The sequence below is a fragment of the Lates calcarifer genome, linkage group LG13, assembly GCF_001640805.2.
Source record: "Lates calcarifer isolate ASB-BC8 linkage group LG13, TLL_Latcal_v3, whole genome shotgun sequence".
Taxonomy (NCBI): Eukaryota; Metazoa; Chordata; class Actinopteri; family Centropomidae; genus Lates; species Lates calcarifer.
This window is the reverse complement of record NC_066845.1, coordinates 24,823,276-24,851,254: the sequence shown is the minus strand read 5'-3', so window position 1 is coordinate 24,851,254 and position 27,979 is coordinate 24,823,276. Positions and strand designations below refer to the sequence as shown.

Below are 27,979 nucleotides of genomic sequence, written 5' to 3'. Positions count from 1 at the left end.
CCAGTCTGTTGTCAAACCGTGCTCTCTCATTGGTTAATGTCCCAAAAATAGCTGGCTGAAAACAGGAAAGAGAGGAAAGTTTCTGTTACCTTCATGCAAAACACAGTAAGAAGTAATTCATCATTGGTATTGATCAGAAACACCATCACTATTATGCAAATATAGTATTTTGGGGTCATTTTGTTCACTGGGGCAGGAAAATCAAACTGTAAAGTTATTGATTTTTGAAGGAAAGTTGACTGAGCATACCTGTTTGTTTGTTTTTTTTAATCAATAACAGCCTTAAAATCAACTAATAGTAATAAAAACTGCATGTAGGGCCTGCTATACAACACACAGGACTTTCTGAGGTTTCTGTTTCCATCCCAGGGAATACCCATCAGGCCACAGAAGTGACGAAGCTTCAGAGTTGAGAGGGAAAACATGGAAAATCCAAGTGCCTTTAAAATTACTGGAACAATCAGCCTTGACATGGATGACTACGACTCTTTACAGTCTCAGTATCTGATTCTAAATATAGGCAACAACGATTACCACTGACTGCAATAGCCTTAGAAGCCCGTCAATTAAGGTGAGCACGCCTTCAACAGGTCTAAGATCAGGTGTAAATGCACCTGTAAGATGAGAGGTCACCTAGCTCCATCTCGTAATAGGAGTAGCTAGCAACTCTTCCCTTACTACGTGGTCAGCAGCAGTTTTTTAAAAGCCATCTAGTGGCCATCTGATGAACTGCATTCTATGAAATTCTATATTAACTGGGGCAGTAAGACACTGGGTTTGCCACTTGTTGCCAGCCAAAAAGGAGCCCTGCTGGGTAACTGGAGGCCAAATGCCTTGCTCAAGGGTGACTGGTAGTTAGTATGTTGTTATTGCTTGAAAGATTATATACTATATTGCACTAAAACAGCTAATCGGAGATGTAGACCTGAAACCGAGGTCATGTCTGTGTATTTCTGTCTGGGAATGTGGGTTTTTAAACAAGTTGTGGCGTTTACATTTAACAGAAACAAACAAATAACACAGGCTTTGTGTCTCAGTGTCTATTCTAATATTATATTTACAATAATACAATACAATAATTAGATTAAATAATTAAAGGTATCACTGTATCAGACTTCTACACAGGACTATCATGTAGAACGAAAAAAAAATACTGAGATTAGAATTTAACAGTTATAAAATAAATAAATAGATGTGGAACTAAACTAAAAAATTAAAAACCTGTATTCATGACGTTAGGATTTCCAAAACATGTAGCTCAGTTTATGATACAGAACAAATCTTTCTATGTGTTAATACAGAAGCCTTGTGACAGACAACAGTTGCACTATATGTTTTTTTTTTTTTTTTTGGTGTCTAGATCAGTTCAACACTGCAAACCCATGTTATTGACCCTCTGTGGAACAACAGTCGCTCCTGTTTCAGCCAAGTGTGTCGGACAAAACTGATCCAACAAGGTAATACAAATAAATCTTTTGGCACAAAGCAGCGGCCGAGCAGAAACCTGCTGAGCTGTAGGTAGAGCAGACTGACGACACGGGGGAAAATAATGATGCTAATAAAAAATCCAAATTTATTACGTCGGGACAGGTGCCTTTGCCGAGAGTGATGGTAGTCATCTGTGTTTAATGTGGACCAGAACGCTGGGAAGCACGTACAGGCTAATTAAAGCTGAAGCTTTAAATACATAAAAAGAGCCAACAGAGCAGAATAAAGTGCTTCCCTTTGCAAGTCACATGACGACCTGACGCAGAACAAAGAGACATACAGCAGCCAGATTCTCAGGGTGTTCCTCTACACAGTCATATAGTCTCTACACGCAGAGGAAATAACTGGATTATGAGACAGAAGGCAAGCTCTCCTAACCAAGCACGTAATTAACAGTTTGTCCCAGCATTCAGAGTCCGGGAGACGAGACAATAAACAAATATTTCCTTTCTGTTTGTTCTGAGGAATTATGGAGTGCAAACACAAGTGATTTTACAGACTGTTGATTCAGCTCTCTTGCGATTAGCATCCAAACTCTTGAGTTTTACAAATTAATCGCAGAGGAAACTGCTGCTAGAGAAACAAAAAGGTACATTGTTTCACACAGTGTTCCTATGTTATTTTAATTCTTTTGTATTTATGCATTTTTTTGCACCTTAAACACACAAAATCCTAATTCTGCATCTGTCTGGGTTGGAGTACGAAGTCAAAACTCAAAAGTTTCAAGTAAAGTTTCAAATCTCCTTTACTTTATTCTGGTGGAGTGAAAAATAACTGAAAATGACCCTGCAGCACCCACGTCCATGTGCTGCTGTCAGGGTGGGCATTCGCTCAACTTTAATCTCCTCAAGTTGAGCACTGGCAGGGATTTATGGGTAAAAGCCTTCAGCTGCATGCTGTTGCATAACTCAGCCTATTAGCCAACCTGTTTCTCTGTGACACAGAAACAGGAAATCAATGGGAAAGGCCACTTTGATGCTGTCATGATAGATGTTGTATTATTCTCCTGCTGGTCGAGGTAACATGTGAGCATGTGTTCAATTGAGTGTAGGTGTGTGGACACTTTTATGTATGTAGAAGAAGAAACCTTGAGGTTATTTTTACAAAATAATAGAGTCAAACATATGATGCAGAGTTAGGAAAAAGGAAATTATCTCTTCCCAGGAAATGATGCCATAATAACGTATAGAGGAAATCCTCTTAAACCACATTAGTGAAAAGCAGGATTTATCTGATTAAATCGTGGAGGTTGCGAGCCGTTTGCATTATCTAGCCTGAGGATCAAGAGATCAACTCATATTTCACAAATTCTGAGTATAGCTGACTTTTACTATACAAGGCAGCCCACTCAAGCCAATATACGGTGCTGTAGCAGACCATACTGGCATGAATAATTCCCAAAACCAAAAGGCACGTAATGACCGATATAATTTACAAGCTGCTTGGATAATACAAGCATTTGTACTCTTGATCAGATGGCATCCTGCTTTAGGAGTGGACATTTTGTCTCAGCGTGACCAGTATAATCTCAGACCTTTTTGACCTTCTCCTGTGCCAGCGAACTAGCTGTTCCCTCATGTCACTTAGCCTTATTAGTTATTAATACAGGCTCAGGCGGAGTTGTGTGAATCATTTATGGGGTAGTGCAGAGACTATTTGAAAAAAAAAAAGAAGAAGGACAGATTGTGGTAAAGGTCATCAGCTCATTGTGCTTTTTAGGAATTATAAAAGGGGATACTGTTGTAAGAAGTCACAGGGTAATTTTCTTCCCTGACTGCAGCTACTAACATTCATAAACAGCCTGAATGTGAAGTAAATCCTATTTGGAAGCAAAATCCATTAACACGATTTAGACAAAGTGTGGAGTTTATGTGCCACCTACAATGTTGGTCTACAGAACGTCAAACTGCATGCAATAACTAGCTAAGTTATTACAAAATAGTACAAAGAATGTCCTTGTATTTTGTGCAAGTTTGTGTCTGCGTGGACTGACTGAACTCTACCCTGCAAATCCAGTCATCAGAACCAGGAGAATGGGCTGTGTATAAAACAGGTTAAAGAGTAAGGCCACATTGAGATTCATTTGAATGGAGCCGGTACAGCGTGGCTGCCTCTGCAGAGGGCTCTGGCAGTGGCTATAAAACCTTGCAAAAGATTGATAATGCAGCACATACACCTGTATCTTACTTGTATCATTATATTTAAGCCACCATGACACACTTTGTTTGTCTAGAACAAGTATTGAAAGAATCATTTAACCTGCTGGTGTCTGGCTTTGTTAAGACAGTTGCAGGGGATTTAGGAAAGCTACGATGTCAATACTAACTTGCTAGCACTAGCCAATTACATTAGCTTGTACCTCTAACAACATGACGAACATACCGTGATTTAACATCTAACCAATAAAGACAATATCTATGGATGATATCTTCAAAACTAGTCAGAAATGCAGTGTATCTCACAACGAATCATATGTGTAGACGCCTGGTCAGTTCCCAGCTAGTCTTCACCTTAAAACGTTGTCACCTGAAATCAAAGATGGTGGCCAAATACTTATGATACATAAAAAATCTCTTCAGTGATGGATGACGTGGACTCTGCTTAACACATGGACACGTCTCAACCCTGTCGGTCATTTGGAAGAGCAAAGTCATCCATGATTGTTTCAACACTAGTATTACTGCTGACAGCTGTTCATTGTCCAGGCCCCTCTAAGGTTGAGAAGTGAGAGAGAGGTTGAGAGAAAAAAGTACAATGGAGGATGACAAAGGAAGGATGACACGAGGAAGGCAGCAATAAACGAGCACACATCTAGTGAACACAAACATTAACAGGAACCCTTTAGAACATCCGCTGTGCCTCTCAGCGTTTTCCTTTCCAGTCATCAGATAATTGCTTTGGGGACTTGAACCTCAAAGCGGTGCTTCTACCTGTGACCTCTGACCTGTGACATCTAACAACTACAAAGCTGCTGATAGAGGATGACCACTAAGAGACAGCTGGTCTATGACATCTGAGGAAAACTGGATTATTATCTTGATGACAGAGGCTGGTCTGAACTAGAGTTGACCTGGTAAAGTTGGATTTCCAATTTTACAACCGAATGGAGATCCAGGAGCCTCTGATCCCACTGACCTCTCTACTTCATCCTAAATGATTAGTCCTGCAAAGCCAAGGTGCATTCTGTTGTGCACATGCACTATGTCTGATTAGTGATCAGTGATTTATCCATTAAGAAAGAGTTTCACTATTTTTCATCACTTTTGTACAGCTTTTGCCTGGAAACCTCCCCGGTCACTTTTTGATTTCCAAGGTGCGTTATGAATGGTTGCAATAGATCAAAACTGTACGGACCTCCAACTAATCAGTGCAAAGTAACATGGAACAGCACAGAGTTTGTTCAACAGACCTCCCCACTTCAGTGGCAGCCATTTTGGTTGTTAACAAAAACGCTTTATCGTATCAAGATATACAGTTGCGATTGGCACAACCTGTCTCAGGACAGTTGAAGATCTGTCTGACGGAGTGGGCTTGAGGAGATCCTGTTGAACTTGCTACATATTGAAGTTTAGTTGTCAACATCCTGCTGAAGCAGCTGTTATATAAGGTAGGTCTAAGTAGTGAGTAAGATAGATTTAATAGGGACAGACCGTGGGGTGTTCCAACCTGCAAATAACCAAAGCTTCTTGAAACTGGACTAGATTCTCTAGTGCTACTCCACTGAACAACATTCACTTTTCTCGCTAGCGTCCTCATCCATTCCTCTCTGTTATCTTAGTTAAGTAATGGGTCAATAGGACACCAACAGGTCAGAATGATGGTGAATCATAAGACTATTTTAAAGGTCTGCACAATTTGACTAAATGTGGACTCAATTTTGATTCAAACAGGTGAGAGCAGTCCGACGTTCTAATTAAAGTTTAAATTTAAGTACAAGTTGTTTCTAAGTTCGGTGACATCAGGTTTGCTAATTCTGATATAAACTATTAAACAGTAGTCAAATGTTTAAACCTGAGCTGCTCCAACAGCTTCAGGATACATAAAAAAGCTGCTGTGATCAGATGGTGGTTGTATAAGAATGTTCTGAAGCCAAGCAGTTGAATACAGATTTAGACAGGTATCTGGGGGACCTTTCACAATAAAGGAGCCTCAAGTTACATAACAACAACTATCTCAAAAACAAGTGGACAGCCTCTGCCAACACAGATTAGGTCAAGTGTATATACTCCAAAAAAATCTCCATCTTAAAATATGTTAGATCTCTTAGGCGACATTTCTGCTGCTGTAAATGAATCTCAGTCTTTATTTTATTTCACAGCAGTTTCAGGTCACAATTCCTTTCAACTTTAACTGACCCTGTTAGGACTGATATTTTTTGCGGTGCATGAAATCCTCAGATGTCCTGTATCTCCCATTTTGTCTACACAATACATCGACCACGAGCCTCGACAGGCTGTCATGTGACGCCGTTACAAAACTTGGTCAAAGTTTGCATAACTTCTGGACAGCTGCCCCTGCCCTAGATAGAAAAGACTTCGGAAGCATGTGACTGAATCCGTCATTCACCATGAACCAGGTCATGAGCGAATCAGGCCACAGTGCTGCTACTGAGTGATTGTATATTTATAGTCAGCTGTGTTATTTTGATATTGGTCAGAGATTGACTGAGTGTTTCATTCGCCATCTAAGCTGTTCTCTGATCCCTTGCTGTCATTACTGTGACGGCTTAGAACGACAATGAAACATAATAAGAATGTGAGTTGAAACTGCTGCAAATTTGAATGAAAGGATTTAATATAATTGATAAAAATGTACCCAGGAGATAGTTTAATCCCATCTCACTATAGATCAAGATGATTCCTTCATATACTCAAACCATATTACTGAAAAGCTTTCATATCAGCAGAGTTCCTGCTTAAACCATTGTCTCCAAGATTCTGATTCAGCTAAAATCATTTCAAGTAATATCTGATTCAGGGACTGAAAACATTAAAAACAAACAAGAAAAAATAACAAAACAACTAAAACAAATAACCTCAACCTGTTTCATTGAGATAACTCTACTGAAAAGGATCCAGCAGCTCAACACTGTGGTAAAACGTACATTTCTCATCGGTGCAAACCACCTCAGCTTCATCCTCGAATGTTTAAATCACACACTAATTAATAAAAATGTCCCTGGTCCCTGTGCACAGACTCTAAATGCCCTCTATGGACTCAGCCTGAAATAAATCACAGCAGACTGGGGATCAGCTCCGTCAGAGGAAACATAATCACGACTAAAAGTGTTTACCTTGTACTATAAAATGAAAACAAAGCTGACTACACAATGTTTAAATTGGAAAATAATCTTGTGGGCTTTATTGCAGAGATGGCATGCATACTGTAGGTCTGGGAGGAAATTAAAATGGAATTAGGGCCCCTGCGGAAAGCCTTGTAGGAAGCAGATCTGTCAATTTCTAGGGAAAAGGGGGTCACTTCTGTGGAGTTACTGACCAGTCGAGATGTCCTTCAGATTTCTGCACGTCTCTGGGTGTTGAGCAGTGAAACCGCAAGTGGTCAAGTGCATCTGGCTCTTTATTTCAGACGCTAACTTCATTTTTGTGCCCTGTTAGAGACTACAGTGAAGATCCAAGAAGCGGTCGAACTAGAATTGACAAGGTGATACTATGCAGGTGTTCAGACTGGGGTTGCGTTGGTGAGGGTGTTTCAGGTATGAGAGAGAAAAAACACACGATCCAGGAAGTCCAGTGTATACAGTGTTTTTCCATCTCATAAGCCAAAAAAACTGAACCGAAACACGGCCAAACGTTGTATATTACCCAGATTCCATGATCCTTTGTGGATTTAACACAAAAACATGTTTATGTTTTATTCAGTAAACTGCAGAATGTGGACTTTTTATCATCTGATTTTTACAAAAACTAAAAACAATAATGTTGTGTAGCTTCTGTGAACAGAGCCAACTGTAGATGTCTTGATATTCTTTCCACGTGTCCCTCTCTGATAAACACTACAGCCTGAACCTGAGGAGGTGTCTTGTGATATCGACCCAGGACATTGGTGTGAAAAATGTTTTTTTCCCATGAAAGATTTCTCGTCTCTGCTGACTTGAGGTCTGTGGGTTTGTGGCTGTTTGTCCTCCTCCGCCAGTTTGTGTTTATTGCCAGGAGAACTTCTTAACATCCATGAAGCCATCAGTCTTCGGAGCTGAACAGTAGCAGCTCTGTATCCACTGCCCGGAGTCTTTACCAAGTCCATCTATCATGGAAAGGTTAAGCTCCAAACATTATATAACAGCTGAAATGTCACACCTGCAAACTCACACACATACACTGTGTTGCTATGTGTCCAGATGATAGCTCAGGTCAGTGGAGCTGGTTATCATTCTTGTGTCTTTTTTTAGATCACAAACTCCAAAAATGAAGCGATTCCCACTTATGACCCACTAACACACAAACTGGTGAGAGAACAGATGATGATTATGTTGTTCCCTTTCCAGGAATCTTTATCTAGGTGCCTGAATAAGGAAATGCTGCAAGCTAAGATATCAAAGACGTTTAATGCTCTGATTCCACAATGTGCAACGTGAACTAAGGCCTCTTTTATGGTTTATATAACCATCCATATTTCTTGTTTCTATGTTCTAATTATCTGCTCTTATTGAAGCATTTTTCTTCTCTGTGTCTTTGCTTTTCATTCATCTGTTTACTTGTTTGAATGTTGTTAATCTCCATGTTGACTCTTAACTTCATGTGGTTTATATTGTGTATTTTATCTCCCCTGGTGTTTGATGTCTGCATTATTTTCCTTCTACATTTTCATTCATACATTTTAATGAATCACTCTGAGTTGCCTCATCTCCAGAGCTCATTTATATCTTTTGTAGTTCTTTCGTTCCTCTTGGTTGTATGTCTTTGAACTGAACCTAAGGGCTGCAGTGTAACATACCCAGCATAAGTATGCAAATGAACACATTCATGCTATGCAAAGTCAATTTCAGGATAAAGCTATCTGTGCTTCCTTTGAGTCTTTGACAGCTGCCATGGCAGTCCAGTCTGACACACTTATTCTTTATGGTGAAGTATCAAAAACAGCTGCTCTTGGTACAGAAGCTAGGACTGTCATTTATGCTTTCATACATACATATTAAAGGTAAATGAGTATTTGAGTTTGGGTTTTTTTAAACCACCACAGAGCTGCTGCAAACAGTGCTGCTGTCGCTCAATATCTTCCAACCTTCCCTGTCTGTGACACCCAGCCTCAACCTCATTACTTCCTACTGAAAAGTAAATCTTAAAAGACCAGTCTCAATATTTGTTTAAGAAACGCTAAATAATTTCCTAAAGCTGCTTCAGCCATCGTTGTGTTTACAATACAGGAGGTTGGAATACGTCCTCTGAGCAGCACTACCTCCTCAGCACCGTCTGGACGCTACAGTGAGTTACTATCGGAAAGTAATGAGACGGGCCAGGGCTAGCTGGTTAGCATGCTAACTTCAGTAGAAGAAAGAAGTGATAGAAACAGAAGACAACAGTGACGCTGCTTTCCATCACTGGAGTCTTGGTGAGTGAAGGAATTAAGTTTGAAGCTGAACTCGTGAAGTTTCTTCTAGACTGGTAAGCTAACAGCTGGTAATGCTAACGTTGGCTATGTAGCGATAGCAAAATGTAAAAATAACTTAATCAAACAGTATGTAAACAGGAGTACAGAGTGCATTTCTTGGGAACTATTTTCAGTGGCGGATTAAAACACATTTTGTGCTCTAGTGAGTATTTGGGGCAGAATAAATTATGGTGTGTGTGTTCATGGTAATGAAGGAACATGGAGTGGCTCACTGATGGGTTTATAACACTGGAGATCTGTGGCACAGGGGAATGAGATGTGTCAGGCTTTGGAGACACTTCTGGTCGAATGTAGAATATCACAAGATGCATCTTTTAAGTGGCTGATACACTAGAGGCGGGCACAGGCCTGGCTGCACCATCAGCATCAGCTCTACATGTTTACCTGGCACAGGAACCAGCATTAAAGAATCATCTCCTGCCTCCCTGTGTCAGTAGCACTCCTGGGGTTTCAGAAGGACCTGGCCAGTGAAAAACAAAGCCCAGCACTGACCTCATGCTTCTCAAGTGATCAGCACAGGGTGTCTTTGCCTGTGCTTTGATCCAGGATGAGGTAACTGCAAGTGAACACCTCCGAAACCCTCAATGCTCAGCGACCTTAAGGGGCCGCTCGCTGAAACACAAACCACCGGATTACAGACTCATTCAGGTTTGTTTAATACTCACTACTGACAGAGGGAGTTAGGAGAGACTGTGAGATGAAAGATGTGTTTGGCTGCATACTCAGACAGTCTGATCACCTGAGAGACAGGAATTAGTCAATTAAAGTGCTGTGTGCAGGCTGAGATTTACTGGTGTATGACAAATGGCTTGGAAAAATAAGAATAATATTTTTGTGCTAACAAAGGTATTCTGAATTTAGTTATATGATATGACAGATAAGGAGAGGATGACATTAAAGAAAGGGTAAGAAGAGAGAGGGAGGGCAGTCAAACAGAGGGAGAAGATCAAAGCGGTGGCCTCCAGTGTTCAGTCCTGAGTGGAAGGAGTGTGTGTGTGTGTGTGTGTGTGTTTAAGTGTGTGTTATACCATCTTCAAAGACGTTCAGCAGTTGCCCACTGTCTCTGTTAACCCCATGACGTCTTCTACAGCATCTTTACATATCAGGTGTCTTTCTGCTAACACTCAGGTTTGGGTTGTGTCGCAATGAAAGCTATATATTTATCATTTATTTATTTTGAACGATAGCAACTATACACTTACATACACTTCTTTTTGGATGTAAACTGCACAGGATTAATAATGTACTGTAGATATATATTGTAGATACTGTAGATATGAATATTTGTGTGCTTAAAGCAGCACAAATGTAACATTACTGAGAAACAGCGCCCACTGCTGGTATGTGCAGAAAACAAAGTCTATCAATCACCAGAGCTCTGACTGCCTAGTCTGACTCCTTTAACTGAAACAAACAGTGTATATTACCCATGATCCTCGGCTTCTGGAGCAGGAAGTGCTGTCGCTATAACAAACGCACCAAACTTGATATTTTCAGAGTTTCCAGGTTTCCAGGAACAGAAGATCAAGGTGTTGTGGGAATAACATGTATCATCAAAATGATTCTTAAGCTCTTATTTTAAGCTAAAACAGTTACATACTGTTGCTTTAAGCAGACTCTGGCTGTGGACTGTCAGGAAAACAATCCCCTCAGTCTGTAGAAGTGGTGCATGGTGTGTAATTGTACGATGTAATTGCATAAGATCATTTTGTAACCATGGTAGCATGTATGCATGAATCGTTGTGACCACTCAGTAACTATCCCTCCCATAATTTCATGTTACATAATGCCTCTTATTTCTTGTGTCAGTCTCGGCTCATTTTGTTCATAACAGAGTTAGTGTGCAGCCTGGCCTCCTCTCCCACGTGGCTCCATGCAGTCACCACCACTGTCCAGTCAATGAGTTGCGTGCCACTCCACACGACTTCAAGCTCCAGATCATTTTTTTATCTGATGCCGACCAAAGGAACAGAGTTAAAGTGCACAAACACCCAGACTGCTGGATGGTAGTCATCATGTGATGTTTGGAGCCAAGTTATCAGCACGCACTGTTGTGTGTACACTGAGCCAGCTTTGTGGCATGCTTTGTACAGTTGGCGGTGTGCGTGTTGTGAACGTCCTGTTCTTTCAGCGTGGAGGACACAGACACAAAACAGAAACAAGAAGTCATTTCAGTGTTCCAGTGTTTACCTACCCGCTGTTTGGAGGAAGGCCTCAGATGGGGTTGGCTCCGACACTGCAGAGAGGGAGGGGAGACAAAAATATTAGGGTGAACATCAAGGACAGGGATCATCAGAAATATCTCTCATGTTATACAAATATTAGTGAAGCAGTTACACACCTTTCTGAGCATAAAACATGATCACTTGAAACAAAAAAAGTGAATTATGTTCTTAAATCGCTGCTTTTTGCAGCATAAACACATGAATGTGAAGCTGGAAACTGCACAGACTTTAACTTTGGGAATAAAATGTGGTGCCTGGATGATTTAATGCATTACATCTGAGTAAGATTGTATTTTAACAGACAAACCCTCACATTTGGTAGAATTTGGCAACTCCTACACTTGGCAGTTTGAAACAAGAAGACTGTACATTTCACACATAATATGCCAAATTCAGCTTTCATCTATGTTGGTAGCTTGGAAGCTCAGACCCTCATGGTCCCAACAAGAGAACTAACAAATGGATATACATGGTCGAGGAGGTAAAAAGACTTTTTTCCCTTTAACAATATATAACTGAGCTTCTCTCCTGGTTGTTCTCATTCCACTCTGCATCGTTTCGTTGCATTAACGTCATCTAAACGCTGCAAATGCAAAATGTAAATGGCTGCATTTAAACTGCGGGCATTAACACGAACGGAGCCATTAGTGGTATTCAAAGATGAACATGTTGGAGTTTTTCACAGAGGGGGCGACAGAACAACGAATCCTAATGAGTCTTTAAAAGGCTCAACACGAAGCTCCCAGAGGAGTTATTTACAAAGAAAAAAAAGTCGGCGGAGTGGTAATGAATTCCCACATGGAGAGAAACACACACACACACACGCGAATACACTCAGAACACACACACTTTGAACACTGACACAGACATTATTTGATCTAGAGATTCTTGGATTTTTACTCGCAGACACAGACTCACAAAACACCCACATATATGCACATGCTCATACACACACACACACACAGCACAAAGATACTGTTTGATGTACAGATTCCTGTGTTTTTTCTTAAACACACACACACACACACACACACACACACACACACTCTCACTCTCACTCTCGCTCTACCCCTGCAACTATATTATTTGATCCAGAGAGAAAGAAACCAGGAAGCAGCAGTAAACCTTTCAGAGGACGCAGGATTATATTTTACGAGCTGCAGCATCTGGAGATTTTTTTGGGGGGGTTACGAGGGGGAGGTGGGGGGGGTGAGATGGGGACAGTTGAGCAGGTGGTCATACACATTTGGAGCTGTACACTAATGCTGCAGGTTTCAGCTGACGGGTCGATGGCTGGATGGAGGTGATTTATTTATCCCAGAGGTGACTGATGGAAACTGGGAGAAAAATCTATTTACCTTTGACAAACACAGCCTGGTGTTTCACACAAGCCTTTGTTGTTTATTTCAAGAAAAGCTGGAAAAAGTTTTTCAAAAATAAACTGTATTAGTCATGTTCACAAAGATATTAACATGATTATTTTATAAGCATTTAACAACTACAGCTCCCATAAGGCCTCTGAGAGCTGTGATGTTGTTTCTCTTATCTTTAAAAAGTCTTCATCTACAAATAATTAATGAGTTTAAAATACATCAGAGTGTTGTTGGAGGAGTAGGATTGTTCTTCCAGTGAAGAACAACCATGAGTAATTCAATATTTTGTTTCATTTTATTCGTGCGCTGGGTCATTCCAGTAAAACCCATGAAAATGTCTGATAAATGTACGTTTATTGAATTGAAAAGTTTATCGAAAACTGATCAACTTTTGTCCATTTGTTTGTTTGTTCAATAAAAACATTGGGAAACGTGTTGTGTTTATGTATGTACGTATTTACGGATGGATGAACAACCTGGAATACATAACACCACTGCCTACAGCTAAAGTTTGCAGTGGGGTGTAGCATGACAGTAAAAAAAACAATAAATAAAATGAAATAATAATAATAATAATGATAATAGAAATATACCTCAGCCTCTCGGGGTGTGGAATCTCCTAACGATCAGATCATCCTTTTCCGACTTTTCATACATTTCAGTGGACGCACTAATCATTATCATCTGTATTGTTTTTTTCCTTTTTGGTTGAAAATTCATCTTGTGGAGGGGTGTGTGATGGAGGAGGGCACTGCGATGATGATGATGATGATGCACCTCAAAGCCCCTCAGCGAACAGGCCTGATGCTGATGGTTTAATAAATGTGAAATAAGCACATTTATTACTGACTGACCCAGAGGGGACTGTATAATAATATGTGGCCGATGTCACATTTATTATCGCTCTATTTCATCTTTGTGATGAATCATTTCTATGTGTTAAATAATGACAGTTTGTACTTTGTCTGATAATTAAGCGATAAATCACTTTAAAATTAAAATAGTGGAGAAACATCCTGTAAACATCCTGAATGAAGCCTCATGTTGATTTACTGAGGGGGAAAATCTACACTGCACACACTGCTGGTTCAATACATACAGACCCCCACACACACACTGCTCTTCATGCTTTACCTGCACTGAAACATGCACACACTCTGCAAACCTGTACAAGTACCTGGTGTTTACACATAAACTCACATTCTGCTCGTGCTACACCCACACAACCAGCTACATTCACAAAAACATACAGTGGAGTCCTCTGACCCCAAACAGCATCACAGGTCAGTATTTTCTCAAAGGACATACGAACAAAAACCTGTTTTTAGGCTTTTCATCCTTGTTTTTTATGATTATAAATCTATGAGTTGTGGGTTTCTCTGTCAAGCAGAACAGAGAATAAAGACACAGAGAGAGTTTGCATGAATAACCAAAATATTCACCTTAAGCACCTACTGATTTCACAGTGGGACAACCCTAAATCCTTGACCAACACACACACACACACACACAACTTAAAAAGACTCATCACATCTTGATTTAGTGAAGCAAAACTTCAAATTTGCATTTCTGAACTTTAGAGTCGTCCACTGCAGCCTTTTATCTCAATATTAGAGAAAATATATGTCAGAAGAAAAAGAATCCAATATCGAAAACATGAGTTCAATTCAGACAAGATTAGTATCATTAGCCTGTATCTGCTTTCATCAAAATACTGGAGGTAATCTGGACTGAAATTATGACAGAGCTGAAGACAGACAATTAAAATCACAGATAATCTAGGATCATAAATCACTTGATGTAATATCACTACAGTATCATGAAAATATCTCCAAATATACAATTCAATCTTTCATTTTGACCTTTAATCCTCCCAGGAACCTCTCCCATCACAAACTTACTTTGCCAACTATCTCGCTCCCACTTCTTCATTATCGTGATTCTCTGAAAATCAAAGAGCAAACATGACCGTTCATAAACGGCCCTGGATCTCTATGCCACTCCTCGATCTTATGGACATTACTTTACATCAGTGAGTAAATCAATCTCTCACTCAGACAGAAATCTGATGTCTGCAGTTTGGAGCTAAAGATGTGAAACAGAAAGTTGATATTTCCAGCTCAGACAGAGAAGATCATACTGTTCTGTGGTCGAAACAAAAGAAAAACTGTGTTTAATCCCTGGTTTTCACTGCCTGACACTTTTTTCTTTTTGTTTTACTCCCTCAGACAATTGCTGTGACCTTTAGAGGAATATTACACAGCGGAGAGGAGAGAGTCACGGTAGCTATGATTGAATGTATCTTTGATAGGAGGAGAGAGACGAGGTGAAGAGACGGCAGGGTGAGGAAAATGAGAACTGGGGGGGTGTAGGAGGGGGTGAGACAGAGAGAGAATCGCCTTGTGTCTTTCTCATCTGATCACAGGCTCAGCGGGACATTTTGGTTCTGACATTTTAGTTTCAGACATCTCATCCATCTCTTGAGGGTTTCGTTATCTGTCGACGGCAATTGGTTTTTTTTGAAGATTCCCGTCAAATGAGAAGGAAAATTGCTTGAAAGTCCAATCACTGTGTGCATAGAGAAACACACAAACAAGGCTGGTTTGTCCAGAAAGAAAAGAAACACAGGGAGAAAAAGAGAGACATAAAAACAAGTGCAAGTGTTAGATTAAAGACAGTTGTCGATTTTAACTAATCAATGGCAGAACATGCCAAAAAATAAAGTGTCAAACAAAAGATTAAACCTGTTAGCTCTATTTTATCATTAAAAGTTGTCATGTACAAGTCAAACCATAAAAGCACAGTCATTTAATACAATAACAACACAAAAATACAAATATTTATATATAATTTCACTGTGCCACTTTCTGGGATGACAGGGCCGAATTGGTCTGAACCAAGTCATGGTGAAAAGATCCATGGGAGAGCTACAAACTGAAGTCACAACTGAGAGCAACACTATGCAACCACGAGTTTCTATTAAAGGACACTGGTGCATTAGATTCTGTTGAGCTGCGACTCTGAGAAGTTGAGTTTTGAAAGCAGCGTGCAGCTAGAAGTTAACACGTCACGTACAGAAAACAGTCAGTGAAGTCGTTATTTTAAGGTAGAATATTTTAAGGTTGCTTTAAGAGTAATACACACTGGAAATCTTGTCTTTTTCACCCAGCTGAGTAGTTGTACAGGTGTACAGGTGCACCTGTAATGCTTCATGAGGTTGAAACTGCATGTCTGACCAGGTAGGTATGAATGTTTAATGTGTTCACATTCATTTAAAGTGGTTTGTTTCTCGTGGATTTTAAATCTTACGGTGTCTTGTGCCCTGGAGCAAAGGATGTAGAAAAATAAAATTTGATAAATGCCTGCACAAGGTCGATGTTCCTGCGAGACAGTGACTATTTAATATCAAAGCAACTCTGCAGAGCCAAGGCTGAATAACCAGCCCAGTTCAATGTGAGAATAAACATCATAAGAGGCGGGATGAAAGAGCCGGGTAACCAAAGTCTGGACAGACAGTTTGGCTTGATGGTGGTGCTATGGGAAACCTTAGACATTTCTTCCTGTGGTGGTGGTGGTGGGGGATCCTTCGCTCTGTGTGACACTCATTACAAAAAAGAAAAGTGGAGGGAAGGTCACCGTATCACCAAAATCAATCGGTTTCTCTCTCTTGGGAGCGTGAATGTGTCCTTTTGTTTTTCGATATCAGTCGGCCACAGACAAACAGCCAGCCAACAGAAGACACACTGCATCCCTCTTTTTCTTTTGTGTCATTTTGTGTTATTAGACAGGACGACAGGAAGTTTGTAAGGAAACTTTGACTTTATTTTTTATGTTGTTATTCTAATGGCTCGGTTTTTATTAGATCTTTTATGACTTTGTGAAATATATTTTTATGACGTCTGCATTTATGAGATTACTTTATGTTACCTTGTGTGTATTTATGTCTTATGTTTGGCAAAGAGCCGTGGCTGATAAGAATGGATGCAGCGTAATTACCAGGTATAATACTGCAGGTATAACAGGATCAGTTTAAGTGGCTTTTCATGTAGATATGGTGAGAGTACACACTAATGCATTCAGGGACACTATAGATCTACATATATACAAGAAAAAACAGACCAAAAGACCTAATAAAAGCTAAATACTGAGCACTGTTATGTAATATTTTAACAGAAAACCACCGTCTCAGCAGTTCATCTGGGAACCTACAGTAAATAAGGTGAAGCTAAAGTCCGTCATCTTGAATCAACCAATATAACCTGCTAAATTTGTCCCAGTGCGCAGTGACCCCCGGTGACCCCTCGCTGCTGAACCAGTTCAGTGGGTCCCACACTCGTCAGGAAACGCGCCTGCCCGCTGTGGAAGGTCACAGGCAGATATGTGTGTGTGAAACAGGGGGAGTGTGTTTGTATGAAGGTCACATGGGACCTCAGTGCATCAGTCGTCCTGTAGTAATGAGGTATGAGGAGTCAGCGGGTTCACGGTGGTCCTGTGGGAGGGGAGGGGTCACCCTCCTCACAGGTCAAGGTCAACTCAGTGACCTCTTAACAGTGTTGACTAACAGCATTAACGTCAGCGCTGATGTGACTCGGTCACATGGATTTACTGACACAATTACACCACGTGGATAAGGAGTTGTTGTTGTGTGCGTGAACTGGTGCAGAAGACAAACTGTTTACTGGTGTGTAAGACAAAGAGAGTGCAGCCATGTCACCTCTCATCTGAAAAGCTTCTTCAGTTTCTTTCAAGTTTATTTCAGGCTTTCAGACGACAGGTGAGACGTCTCCAAGGAACCTAAAAGAAGTCCGAGTTGCCTTCGTCTCAAGCACTTAAGACCAAAGTCAAGGGATGAGCTCAGGCTCAGAAATGTTAATTTAATGGTGGCGCTAGATAAAAATCAGGGGATTACCAAAGTCAGCAGGATTTATCCTCTGGGGACTTTGAGTGTATAAGTTCATGGCAATCTAACCAGGAGTTTTGGAGATTCTGCAGTAAGTCTAGACCGAAGTGGTTCACTGAAAGACCGTCACTGCCGTCCCCAGAGTCATGCTGCAGGAGTACACAGCGCACAGTTTCCATATATACTGAGAAAACAACAACAACAACAACAAAGCATCAACGTAAGTGTTTCCTACACCTGACCTGAGCCATTCGTGCTGCAGACAAACAGAAAAATGTGTGAACTGTGCTGGAAATGTCAAATTTCACCACAATGATCCTTTCACACTGGAGGAAATTTACAAACAATCTGAAGTCACAAAAATATGTTCCTGATTCTTCCCTCTGTTTATTTCTGCAGCACATTCTCAGTGCTTTAAACATTTTTGTCTTTTCCTCTCCCAGGAAGGTTGATGAAGAATCGCGGTCCTGTCTGACGGTCCGGTCTTACCTTCAGACAGTACCACACATCACACACACGGGAGCTGTCCACTCACTAAAACCTGATGCCGCTGATACGAGATATGTGCTTCGGGAAAGCTGCGCTGTTTGTCCAGAGCTTGTTTGGACAAATAAACATCAGAAAATCGCCCTGAACCTCTGATTGTCACGATGGGTTAAAGCTGGCTGCAGAAAGTTTTCAGCCTTTGTACGACACCCTCATCAGCCCTGAAACTTCTCTCCTCTGAACTTCACATTCTGATTTCCTGCACTGAGACTGGAGCTGCTATTAACATGCACATATTGACAACAGACCCCCCTCTGTTACTGTGTGCATGTAGAAATGTATGTGTGCGTACGTATGCAGCACCTCTCTCTGCAAATGATTGTGTGAGTGTGTGTCTGTGTGCGACTGCCAATGAGCCTGTGTGTTCGAGGCAGTGTTGTGTGCATATGAATGGCAGGGGGTGTCCTAGTCCTGAATGCAGAGTGCATCCAGAATATCTCATTGCTATTCATGTGAATGAGTCTCCTGGAATCAAACAGCAGCCAAAAGCATATTTGCACAGAGTTAAAATGCATGCTGTACTGGAACAGAAATCCACCAGAGTTTCCTCCAAAATGAAATCTGCCTCACTCCATCAAGCCGCCTAATGTTTACAGTGAGACTGTTGAAAATGTAGAGAGGCGTTCCCTCCGTCTTCACGCAGAACTTTTTTTTTTTTTCGTCTCTCTGACTTGTTCATTCCACCAATTTTACTTTTCTCTTTTAAACTTGAGCTACAGAATCGATTAAAAACATCAAAGCTAAAACTCTGACAAATTCCCAAAGTTGCTGCCGTGTGCTTGTTTAAGTTGATTTATTGACTCTGAGCGCCTGCTTCTCTGAGCTGGAGTCAAGTCTTTAACAAACATCATTAAAATAGTTAATCAAGGATTCTACGAAAGTCTGTTCAGAAATTCTTGCTGACAGTTAACGAAGATAATTGCTGTGTTTGGCAGGAGATTGGGGTTAAGAGTGTGTCTTGTCGAGGTACTATTACTACACAGTTTTCTTTTAAGTACCATACTCTTGAAATGCAAAATAAAAATGAATATTAAGATTTGACATGTAATAAAGGTCCCAGACCAGAATAAAACAGAGACATTGCAGTTGTATGGTTGAGGAGGAGAAGGAGCCGTCCTCACTCCCAGTGTCTAAAACTCAAAGTCTCCACGGAGACAGAAATAGAAGAGCACAGAGGTCAACTCTGATCTCTTGGGAGCTCTTCTACAGGGGCCATTGAGCAAGGCACTGAACCTTCTGCTGCCCAGTGACCAGCCGCAGCGACAGGCTGCTCACACAATGGCTGACAGCAGCTGGTGACGCCTCAAACTGCCGTGTGAAACTCCTTATCATCCCATTCCCTGCAGAGCCCCACAGCGACTGACTCCCAGAGCTTCCTTCCCTCTGCCCTTCCCTTCCTCTCCTCCTCTCCTTCACACCTTCACATGAGGCTTACTGATTCCTTAATCCACAGGCCAAATGACAGAGTAACACACGGGTCTGATGTACTCAGTGTTCTCAGTAATAAACCTCGTGTCTGCTGCTGATGCTGTAAAATAAGGTTTTAATGTCTGTTCCCTCTGTGATCAGAGTCCATCATCCCTTCACTCTCTGGACCACATGCAGGCATCAGTTAACCAGTGAGTTGCACATGGTTATGTGTTGCACACTGCCCCCTTGTGTTTCCACTACCAGATGGTAAATACATGGGCAAAGCCAAGTTACAGTTCATACAGACAGATACTTCTTTGCTTATTAATTTACTTTATACGTAGTAGAAACAGGCTTCCATTTATGCTTCCTGTAGGTTTCTGAAGGGAAGTTTACTGCCTCCATCTTTGTCAGTTTCTTCAGCCACAAAATCCAGATCTGGGTAATATGGTAAATGCTGGCTGAAGCTGAGGTGGTGACATCCTGAGAGCTGATTAAGGCGATAATATCTCTATATATACTCCTCTTTAAGCCTTTAATAAAGCCCTTAATGGAACGATAATTTTCTAAATCGTCAAATTAGCCTTTGAAAGCCTTGTTTTTTGGGGGGAAGATTCAGTTCTTCCAGGAAAAGTAAAGATTTGATTTGACTTCAGTTTTCTTGGAGCTGGTATCTAGCAGCCATTAGAGGACTTGTATCTTCAGGGACTTCATGGTGGGCTCCATCATTCAGTCGTGGTGATCGGTACTTGATCACAAATAGCGGTGGATAATGGGAAAGCTGGTTGCTCTTGTGCTTGGCAAATGTGGAGGAAGCGCAGCTGTTTGTCATGAAGGGAAAGGAGGCTCTGATAACAGTCTTCATCAACACACTCGTTCCTCTGCCAGGGAGGAAAAAACCTCCCTGATTAGCGATTAGCTTTGACTGACAGCTCACTCTAAAGGGACCTTCCACTGAATTACTGTCCTCTGCAGCTGTCATGGCTCAGACCAGACACTTTGGTCCCAATTAACCAGAGTCACATGCAGGGAAACACACAACTACACCTACACACACATAAAAATATCCCTTTATTATGTGTGAAGACATGAGACAGCACAATCCAGTTTTCCTGAACCTGTACATCCAGGTTCTTCTCGGCTCTGAAGACTGGCAATTTCTTTTCTCACCCAGATACTTTAAAGCTTTTCTAGATTTTCACAAACTCATATGTTAAAGCAAACACACAACTCTTTTAAGTTGTGTTTACATGTTTGAAGCATCAAGATTTCTGACCTTAATATGTCAACGTCAACAACAATACAACGTTAAATGATCGAATTCTAAAAAAGATGGACCCAAAAGATATTCTACATAACACAGTCCCACATTTAGCCCAAACCTGGACAAATCAGGACTTAACTAACCGGGGGAAAACATTATTCATCCATCCAACATGTCTTATGAAAGGACAAACATGTGGACATCTGTATATATCATTACACTGAGGATCTTTTACTGTTCTCTTGGGTTCTTTTTCTCACTCAGATCTGACGCAGACTCACAGAAACCTCTTTTCTTTTGACACATTTCATGGAAGGTGAGACAGCTGCAGTTATAAAATACTGTAGACCAGGACACATCACACACACACACACATGACCACATACACACTGCAGGTTTCTTTCCTGAAGACCTGAGGACTCGACCACAATCCCTCTCATGTCCACAGTTCACCTCGCATATCAGTCTTTCTGAATACTGAGCGTGATGGATTGACTTCCTGGGATGATCTCCCCCTCAGTAACACAGCACTACAGTAAAACCTGATCTCTGCCTCACCCTCTCGCTGAGCGTCTGTCTTTGTCAATGATTTATCGCCGAGAAGCTCGACTCTTTTTACTCTGCGACACCTGGAAATGAAAGAAATACAACTGAACTATTTCACCTGTATTTTATCATCCAGAAAGTCTGTCAGTCTGAACTTACAGCATACTCCCCCCCGTGAATGTCTTCTCAAGGACGTTTACAAGATTTTTACTGGACCAAAAAGCACCTGATGAAAGATGACCCGAGCCAAACTATAAAACCTGACAGGCGCTCACAGCTTCAGCTTCCTCTTTCTGTCTTTTGGACAATCAGACTCTCACTTTCCCAGAATCTGTATTTCATGGTCGGCGACATTCAAACTGAACCCGAACGAACGTGACATTTCCACAAATGTGGTCTCATAACGCAGGAAAATGGTTCTGTTAGAACAGAACTGGACTCGTGAGATGAAGCAGCTGAAATTAAGGTTGAGTTAAAGTTTTAATCCAAGATGTCTGAGCCTGAACTCTCAATATCAGCCACTGCTACAGAATTAAAACACTGCAGTATCTTTGTTTCATCCACTGATTTCAGTGGTTGTCATAGAGATAGAGGCTTTTTAAAATTTTTATACTTAAGATTACCTTGGCTCTCTGTTCTTTGGCTTTCTCTTCTGCCTGCCAAATACCATCTCTTTCTTCCTCCTCCTCTCTCACTCACACAGACACAAAAAAAAATCACTCGCAGTGACACAAACAGAAAACTTGAATGCCTGCTTACACTTGCTCGTACACAGTGTTTTGGCCTTCTTTCTCCTCAAATACTTCCCGGCATAAAAGGCTGGTGTACACTCATCTGAACACTGCCTCTAAGCCGAGCACATATACACACATGGAGTCACTGTGTGAACCTCAGATGTTTTCTCGTATCTGATCATGGAGGCATATATACGATGAAGCAAGGACGAGACATAACCTCATCCACCTTACATGTTTCAGCCTTTTTCTTTCTAATTAGGAAAAAGAAACATTAGGAACACTTTGTAAATACAAGAGTACCACCGTTTTTATACAGCGGCAGGATTTATCGCTGCCTGAATCCAGCTTTAAAAGGCCAAAGCACTAACATTACAAGCAGCCAAAAGCACAGAACTCACCTCAACATGCGTCACACCTGACCTTGAGGTACAAGCGTTTGCTGCAGTGAGATATTTCTGGCTTTAAATACACATAAAGTACACAGTGTTGGCTCTGAACAAACAACACTCCATTTTATTGTCAAGTATAACTACAGTTTTCATCATTTTCTCAGATACATATGTTGTGTCAGTGTGTTCTCTCAGTCTGTGGTTGTGTATAAAACCTTGTGTTTTCCTGCTGGAGAAACAGTGTTTGTTTTCGTTCGCAGTAAACAAGGCCGTGTCCAGATATGCTCTTTGTAAAGAAAAGAGAGGGATGAGAAGAAAACACATTTTAAAATGGTTAAATTGTTGTGCTTCCAGTTTCTGCATGATACTGTTAATCACCCATTTAGATTTTTAACTTCAAAATATCATGCGCCAAAACAACTAACAAGAGCTGGGGTAAAAAGGCTGCTTCTCCCCTTTATGTCCAGCTGCAGCTGCCCCGCTATTTCCTACCCATAACCACCTGATCTGTATTCAACAACATGCTTTCATGCTGACTTGTCGCGAATAATTACAAAAACATATTTATTGGCATAAACATTATAAACAAATCCACACAAATTAATCTCAACAGATGAAGCATTAGAGTTTAATTACAGGGAACATGATGCCCTGTTGCACTGAACGTCCTTGTCTTTTGAATACATTAAAAGAGAGGGAGGGAGGGAGAGAGAGATGTGTTTCCATCACCTCAGATGGAAATGAGACTTACCCTAACTGTAACTATAACGACTGCTTGCCTAACCCCGACCCTCACCCCAACCTTAACCTAAAATCACCCTGTAACTGCAACTGAAGCTGCTTTCACATTATGCACTGCAAACCTGAAATGCTCTAGACATTTCAGAGCTGTATGACTGAACACAAATGTCCAAATCAGTCAGACCAGACATTAAGCGGACTACATCCTGTCAGCTCCCTGCTACTAACTGTCTGGAGTATTCACATCGAGTGAGTGGGCACGTTGATGACGTTTTGAAAAAGGCTTAAGTCTTCAACCTAAAATTTCCCAGAAGGAACTCCAGTCCTCCACTCAACTGTGTAAACAAATCTGTGTCCCCACCATGAGTAAAACAAGCCCACACACACACAGAGAGAACTTATTTATGATTTGTATACTCAGTGTAGGTAGTGTATCCATGTTCCCAAGGTTCAGTGTTCCCTCGTTCAGCATTCAGTTAACACACATCATCACTCCTATTGTGTTTGAGGTTAAAATATTTCAGAAATATGATCGTTTTTTTATTCAATTCCCTCGAGTGTAGATCTATTATACTGAGAGCCATATGGCAGCACTGGGGAACAGAAACCCTCCTTTGATAAGTTCCCAAAGTAGCCCATGTCACTTTAAGTGAATACAGAACTCAAGAACATCTTTGTCATGTTCCCATTATGTGCCATAGAAATCTGGGGAACAAAAGGCCCTGGGAACATAGGGATGACTCCCTCTGTGTAAAAACACAGCTTTTCCTTGGCAACACACTAAACATATAATAAATATCTATGCTGTATACTTTACTTATTCCCTGATGTCGCAACCCAGCTTTTTTTTCCTCAAACTTTCTTCTACTTGAAACCACTTCTTTGGATTTCTCTGAACCTGCACAGATTTCTTCTCAAACCCACAGACAGGCCTTGAGAGTACAGTGATGTTAATCTTTTTCTTTGCCCTGTGAAAACCGAATACTGCTTGAAAAACAGGCTCCCTACCATGAATAAAGCCTCGCTCAAAGGCTGCAAAGAATAAGGAGAAGAGAGTGTGGAGAGGAGGCCTGGCAGACAGTATATGAGTGAATGTAAGCACAAGACAAAGAAATGCAGAAGAGGAGAGAAGCAGGGCAAAGTCTGTAGAAAGAAAATGAATGAAAGAGGAATGACTGATAAAAAAAAGCCTCAATTTTAAACAGGTTGCTGCATGCATTCAAAGGAAAAGCTTTCACTTAAGTGTTGTCAAAGAAATAAAAACATCTCCAACCGCAGTATGAGGGTTTTGATTCAGAAATGATAAAGTGGAAAGAAAATAAAGCAAATAAATTTTGTTACTGAGGTTCTTTTTCCTCCTTAAAAGCCTCTGATTTCTCTTTGGGAGATGAGAAAGAGAAATCTTAAAGAAGTGCCTCCTGGGAAACACACTTACTACTGCACAGTTACCACAGCTCAGTTGCATTTCAGAAGCCAAACAGCACAGTCAGCCTTATCAAACAACATATGTTTATCTTGAAGCAGCTGCAGCTTGATTCTCTTGATAATAAAATGGAAGACAAACCTAATCTGTGAATAAATAAACATCAATTTGCAAAGACTCTAAGGGAAAGAAATGTTATATTAAATGCATGTGTGCATGCATGTACACTACCTCTGTATGAATCTGCATTAGCTGCACCTTTAATGCCTGAAATACAGTGGTTGCTTCTTATATTGATGACTCGTTAAGTAACTGCATTAGTGGAAACCACAAAAAACCAAAAACACTAGCCCTAATCTTCAAGTTAAAGAGGTTACCTTTGCACCTCCATATTTACAGGGACTCAAAAGGGACAAATTTAAAGAATAAGTGGTCAAACTTGGGAAAGATGGTAAAGATTTCTTTGCAATCATTAGTGTCATCAAGATGGTTATAGCTACATTAAAGGAAGGTCTACATACAGTGTGTCTGGATGTGTTTTCAGGCTCTGTCGTGTTATTGATTTCTATCAGAGTCCTGAAAGTCGGGTGAAACCACACTGGATCATCCTCATTCTGCTGTAGTGGTACGTTATTGTTCGCTTCAACCAGCTCACAATTACACCTGGTAGAACTCCTGGTGTTTGTATTCTGTACAGTTTAAATCCCGTGAGCCTGTGATATTCTCACATCTTCTCCTCTGAGGCGTCTCATGCTTTCAGCCTGGAGCCTCAGCTCCTGCTCCTCTGAAAGCTCATGTTAACAGTTTTATTTATACTAAAGTTCAGAGGCCAAAAGGTAACACTGGGGTTAAACCTTGTTGAGTGGAGCTAAAGTCCAAAAACAATAACAGAGAGGCTGCTGTGATTGATCAACAAACCAGGGACAGGACATTTCATATATTTCTGAGCACATATTAAGAAGTATGGTCCTCTTACTGACAGGAAAAATACCCTCTCCATATTAACGGTGCAGGTTAGCTAGCTCAGAGGAATATTCGTCTGACTCTCTGCTGCTCTGTGCAGTCAGCAGTGCGTCTGTTCAACAGATTCGTGGTTTAAGGTGGAATTGGAAATAAGGCTTTATATAACAGTCTATGAATCTAATCTCTGTCCCCGGTAAAGCCGAACAGAGCAGGTCATCATTTCACATTTCTGAGATGATTTTAATATTTGACTCACACACAGTGTGTGTGTTAGGCAGATTGAGATGATGCCTGGTGGATTAACAATCGGCTGGTGGCTGTGGGATTACAGCTGGTGTGTGTATGTGATGAGAATAAATCTAAAATTGTTTTTCATGTAAAGCTGCTGTTATGCAATGACTGTCAGAATGACACATACTAAGATGAACTGAGAACATGTTCATCAGTGGAGCCGGACAGAAATGTCACATTATTACGTCCTGTTCTCTCCAGTCAGTGTAACTTTCCTTTTTACTGACAACAACCTGCGACTGTAACCTGTAAATCTATAATCGAAAAATGACATTTTAGCATCGTAGCGTTTGTTGTCAGAGCATACAGGAGCCTGCCGTCCACTTTTCACAAGAATTAAAGCAAGTCAGAAAAATAATCCTTTCCTTCCCATTTTAATCATCACAGGACAGAAATCTTCTCACGAGTCTTTGAGGAGACCTGACCCTCAGGTTGGAGCACGCTGCAACAAATACCACTGAGTCAGAGGATCATCAGAGACAGTCGGAGTCGTCCTCTGAGGACCACACTTGTCTGTACAAAAAATGAATAGTTGCTGAACCAAAGTGGTGAACCGACCGACATCACCATCCCTGGAGCCTGGAGGACATTTCATGCATCATTATGAACCATATGGGAGCAACTAATGACGAACTGTTCATCAATTAAGCATCCAGTCTAACAAATAATGACAAAAATCACTTTTCTGACAGCACTGAAAAAAACCTCACAGGTATTTTCAGTCATTTCACTAATCGATCAATTCATTCATCACTTCAGCAGCTGGTCACGTGAAACAACCACAGGAGCCCACCTGGAAGATGACAAAAAAAAAGTTCAGCCTTTTCTTTGAAACCCAGTTATTTCACAGCAGATTTATCCATCAATTCATGTACAGCTGAAAATAAGTGAACAGTCCTGAGGCACAGGCACGGAACAGGTGCAGTGTGTGTGTGTGGCACAGTGTGTGGCACAGTGTGTGGCACACTGACCCACATACGAGCAGCATTTCAGTCTCAGCCTTTTCTTGCCAGACGCCGCTCGCTGGCACCACATGCAGCACGACTTACAGCTAAAACCACCAGTGTCCATGATCATCTCTAAAATTATTTTTGGCAGGAGACTCTGCGGCTATCACAGAAAAAATCCCGCTATGGCAACAACACAGTGACAGGAGAGGAGACAGACAAACCCCACAAAGTAAGACAAGGTCATTACAAACTCATGATGAGCGCCAGATATAAAGCATAAGCTGACGTTTTAGGGACATTACAGTGGTTTTCCGTGAGCGTAAAGACGCAAATAATGCGCATTAATCCGCAGCTCGCGGCGGTATGCTGGATAAACACCGTGTCAGTGTGTGAAACGGTGCGTGTGCAGAGTAGCAGCATTTTCAAACCTGGATCCGCAGGGATCACTGTTGATGAAGTGCTTTACAGCGCAGCAACTGTCACTCACATTGATGAGCAAAGCCTCAGCCTCCTGTTGCCATAGAGAAGTCATGATGTGAACAGGCAGCCTGCACCTTTTCATCTATCAACTGAAGCGGAGTGTTGGGAACAGATGTATCAGATAAATTACCTCGAACAAAGGTGGAGTGCCCTTGTCTGGAAGTGTGCATCCCAGTAATTCAGCCAGGAACTTTGCCATATAGAGGTGTAGAAGTGTTTTCCTGAAATATTCCGGGGTGAGCAGAGGAGCTGAATCAACAGGAGAGTCCTCTTCCTGTCAGCCTCGTGAACTTCTTTGTGGCGTTCAAGGACCCTGCGAGCATCCCCTCTGTTCTTCTGCCCGAAACAAACCCCGGAGCCGGAGCGGAGGCGGAGACGTGTCGCTGGATGCGAGGCGCAGAGACGTCGCTGGGTTGTGCGCGGGGCAGCGGCTGGATGTGGAGCTTAGAGCTTCCAGCTTACGCCTCCTAAAATCCTCTGTCGGCGGCGGAGAGTGGTCTCAGTATGGAGACAGCAGGTGGGGCCGGGCAGAGGGGGTGTGGGCGGGCCAACCGGCTGTCAGATGGTTTTCATCGACGTGTCCCCCCCCAATCAAAGATGAAATTGACGGTAAACCTGCACCTCAGC

General features: G+C 41.3%; 1 long non-coding RNA gene across 1 annotated transcript; it reads right to left on the bottom strand.

Annotated features, from left to right (window-relative positions):
• LOC108887146 (uncharacterized) lies at positions 1–27,926 on the bottom strand. Its single transcript, XR_001961557.2, has 3 exons — positions 27,483–27,926; positions 11,309–11,350; positions 1–55 (listed from the first exon to the last, which is right to left on the bottom strand). It is a non-coding gene; the product is annotated as an uncharacterized LOC108887146 (long non-coding RNA).
• Positions 27,927–27,979: the final 53 nt, after the last annotated feature.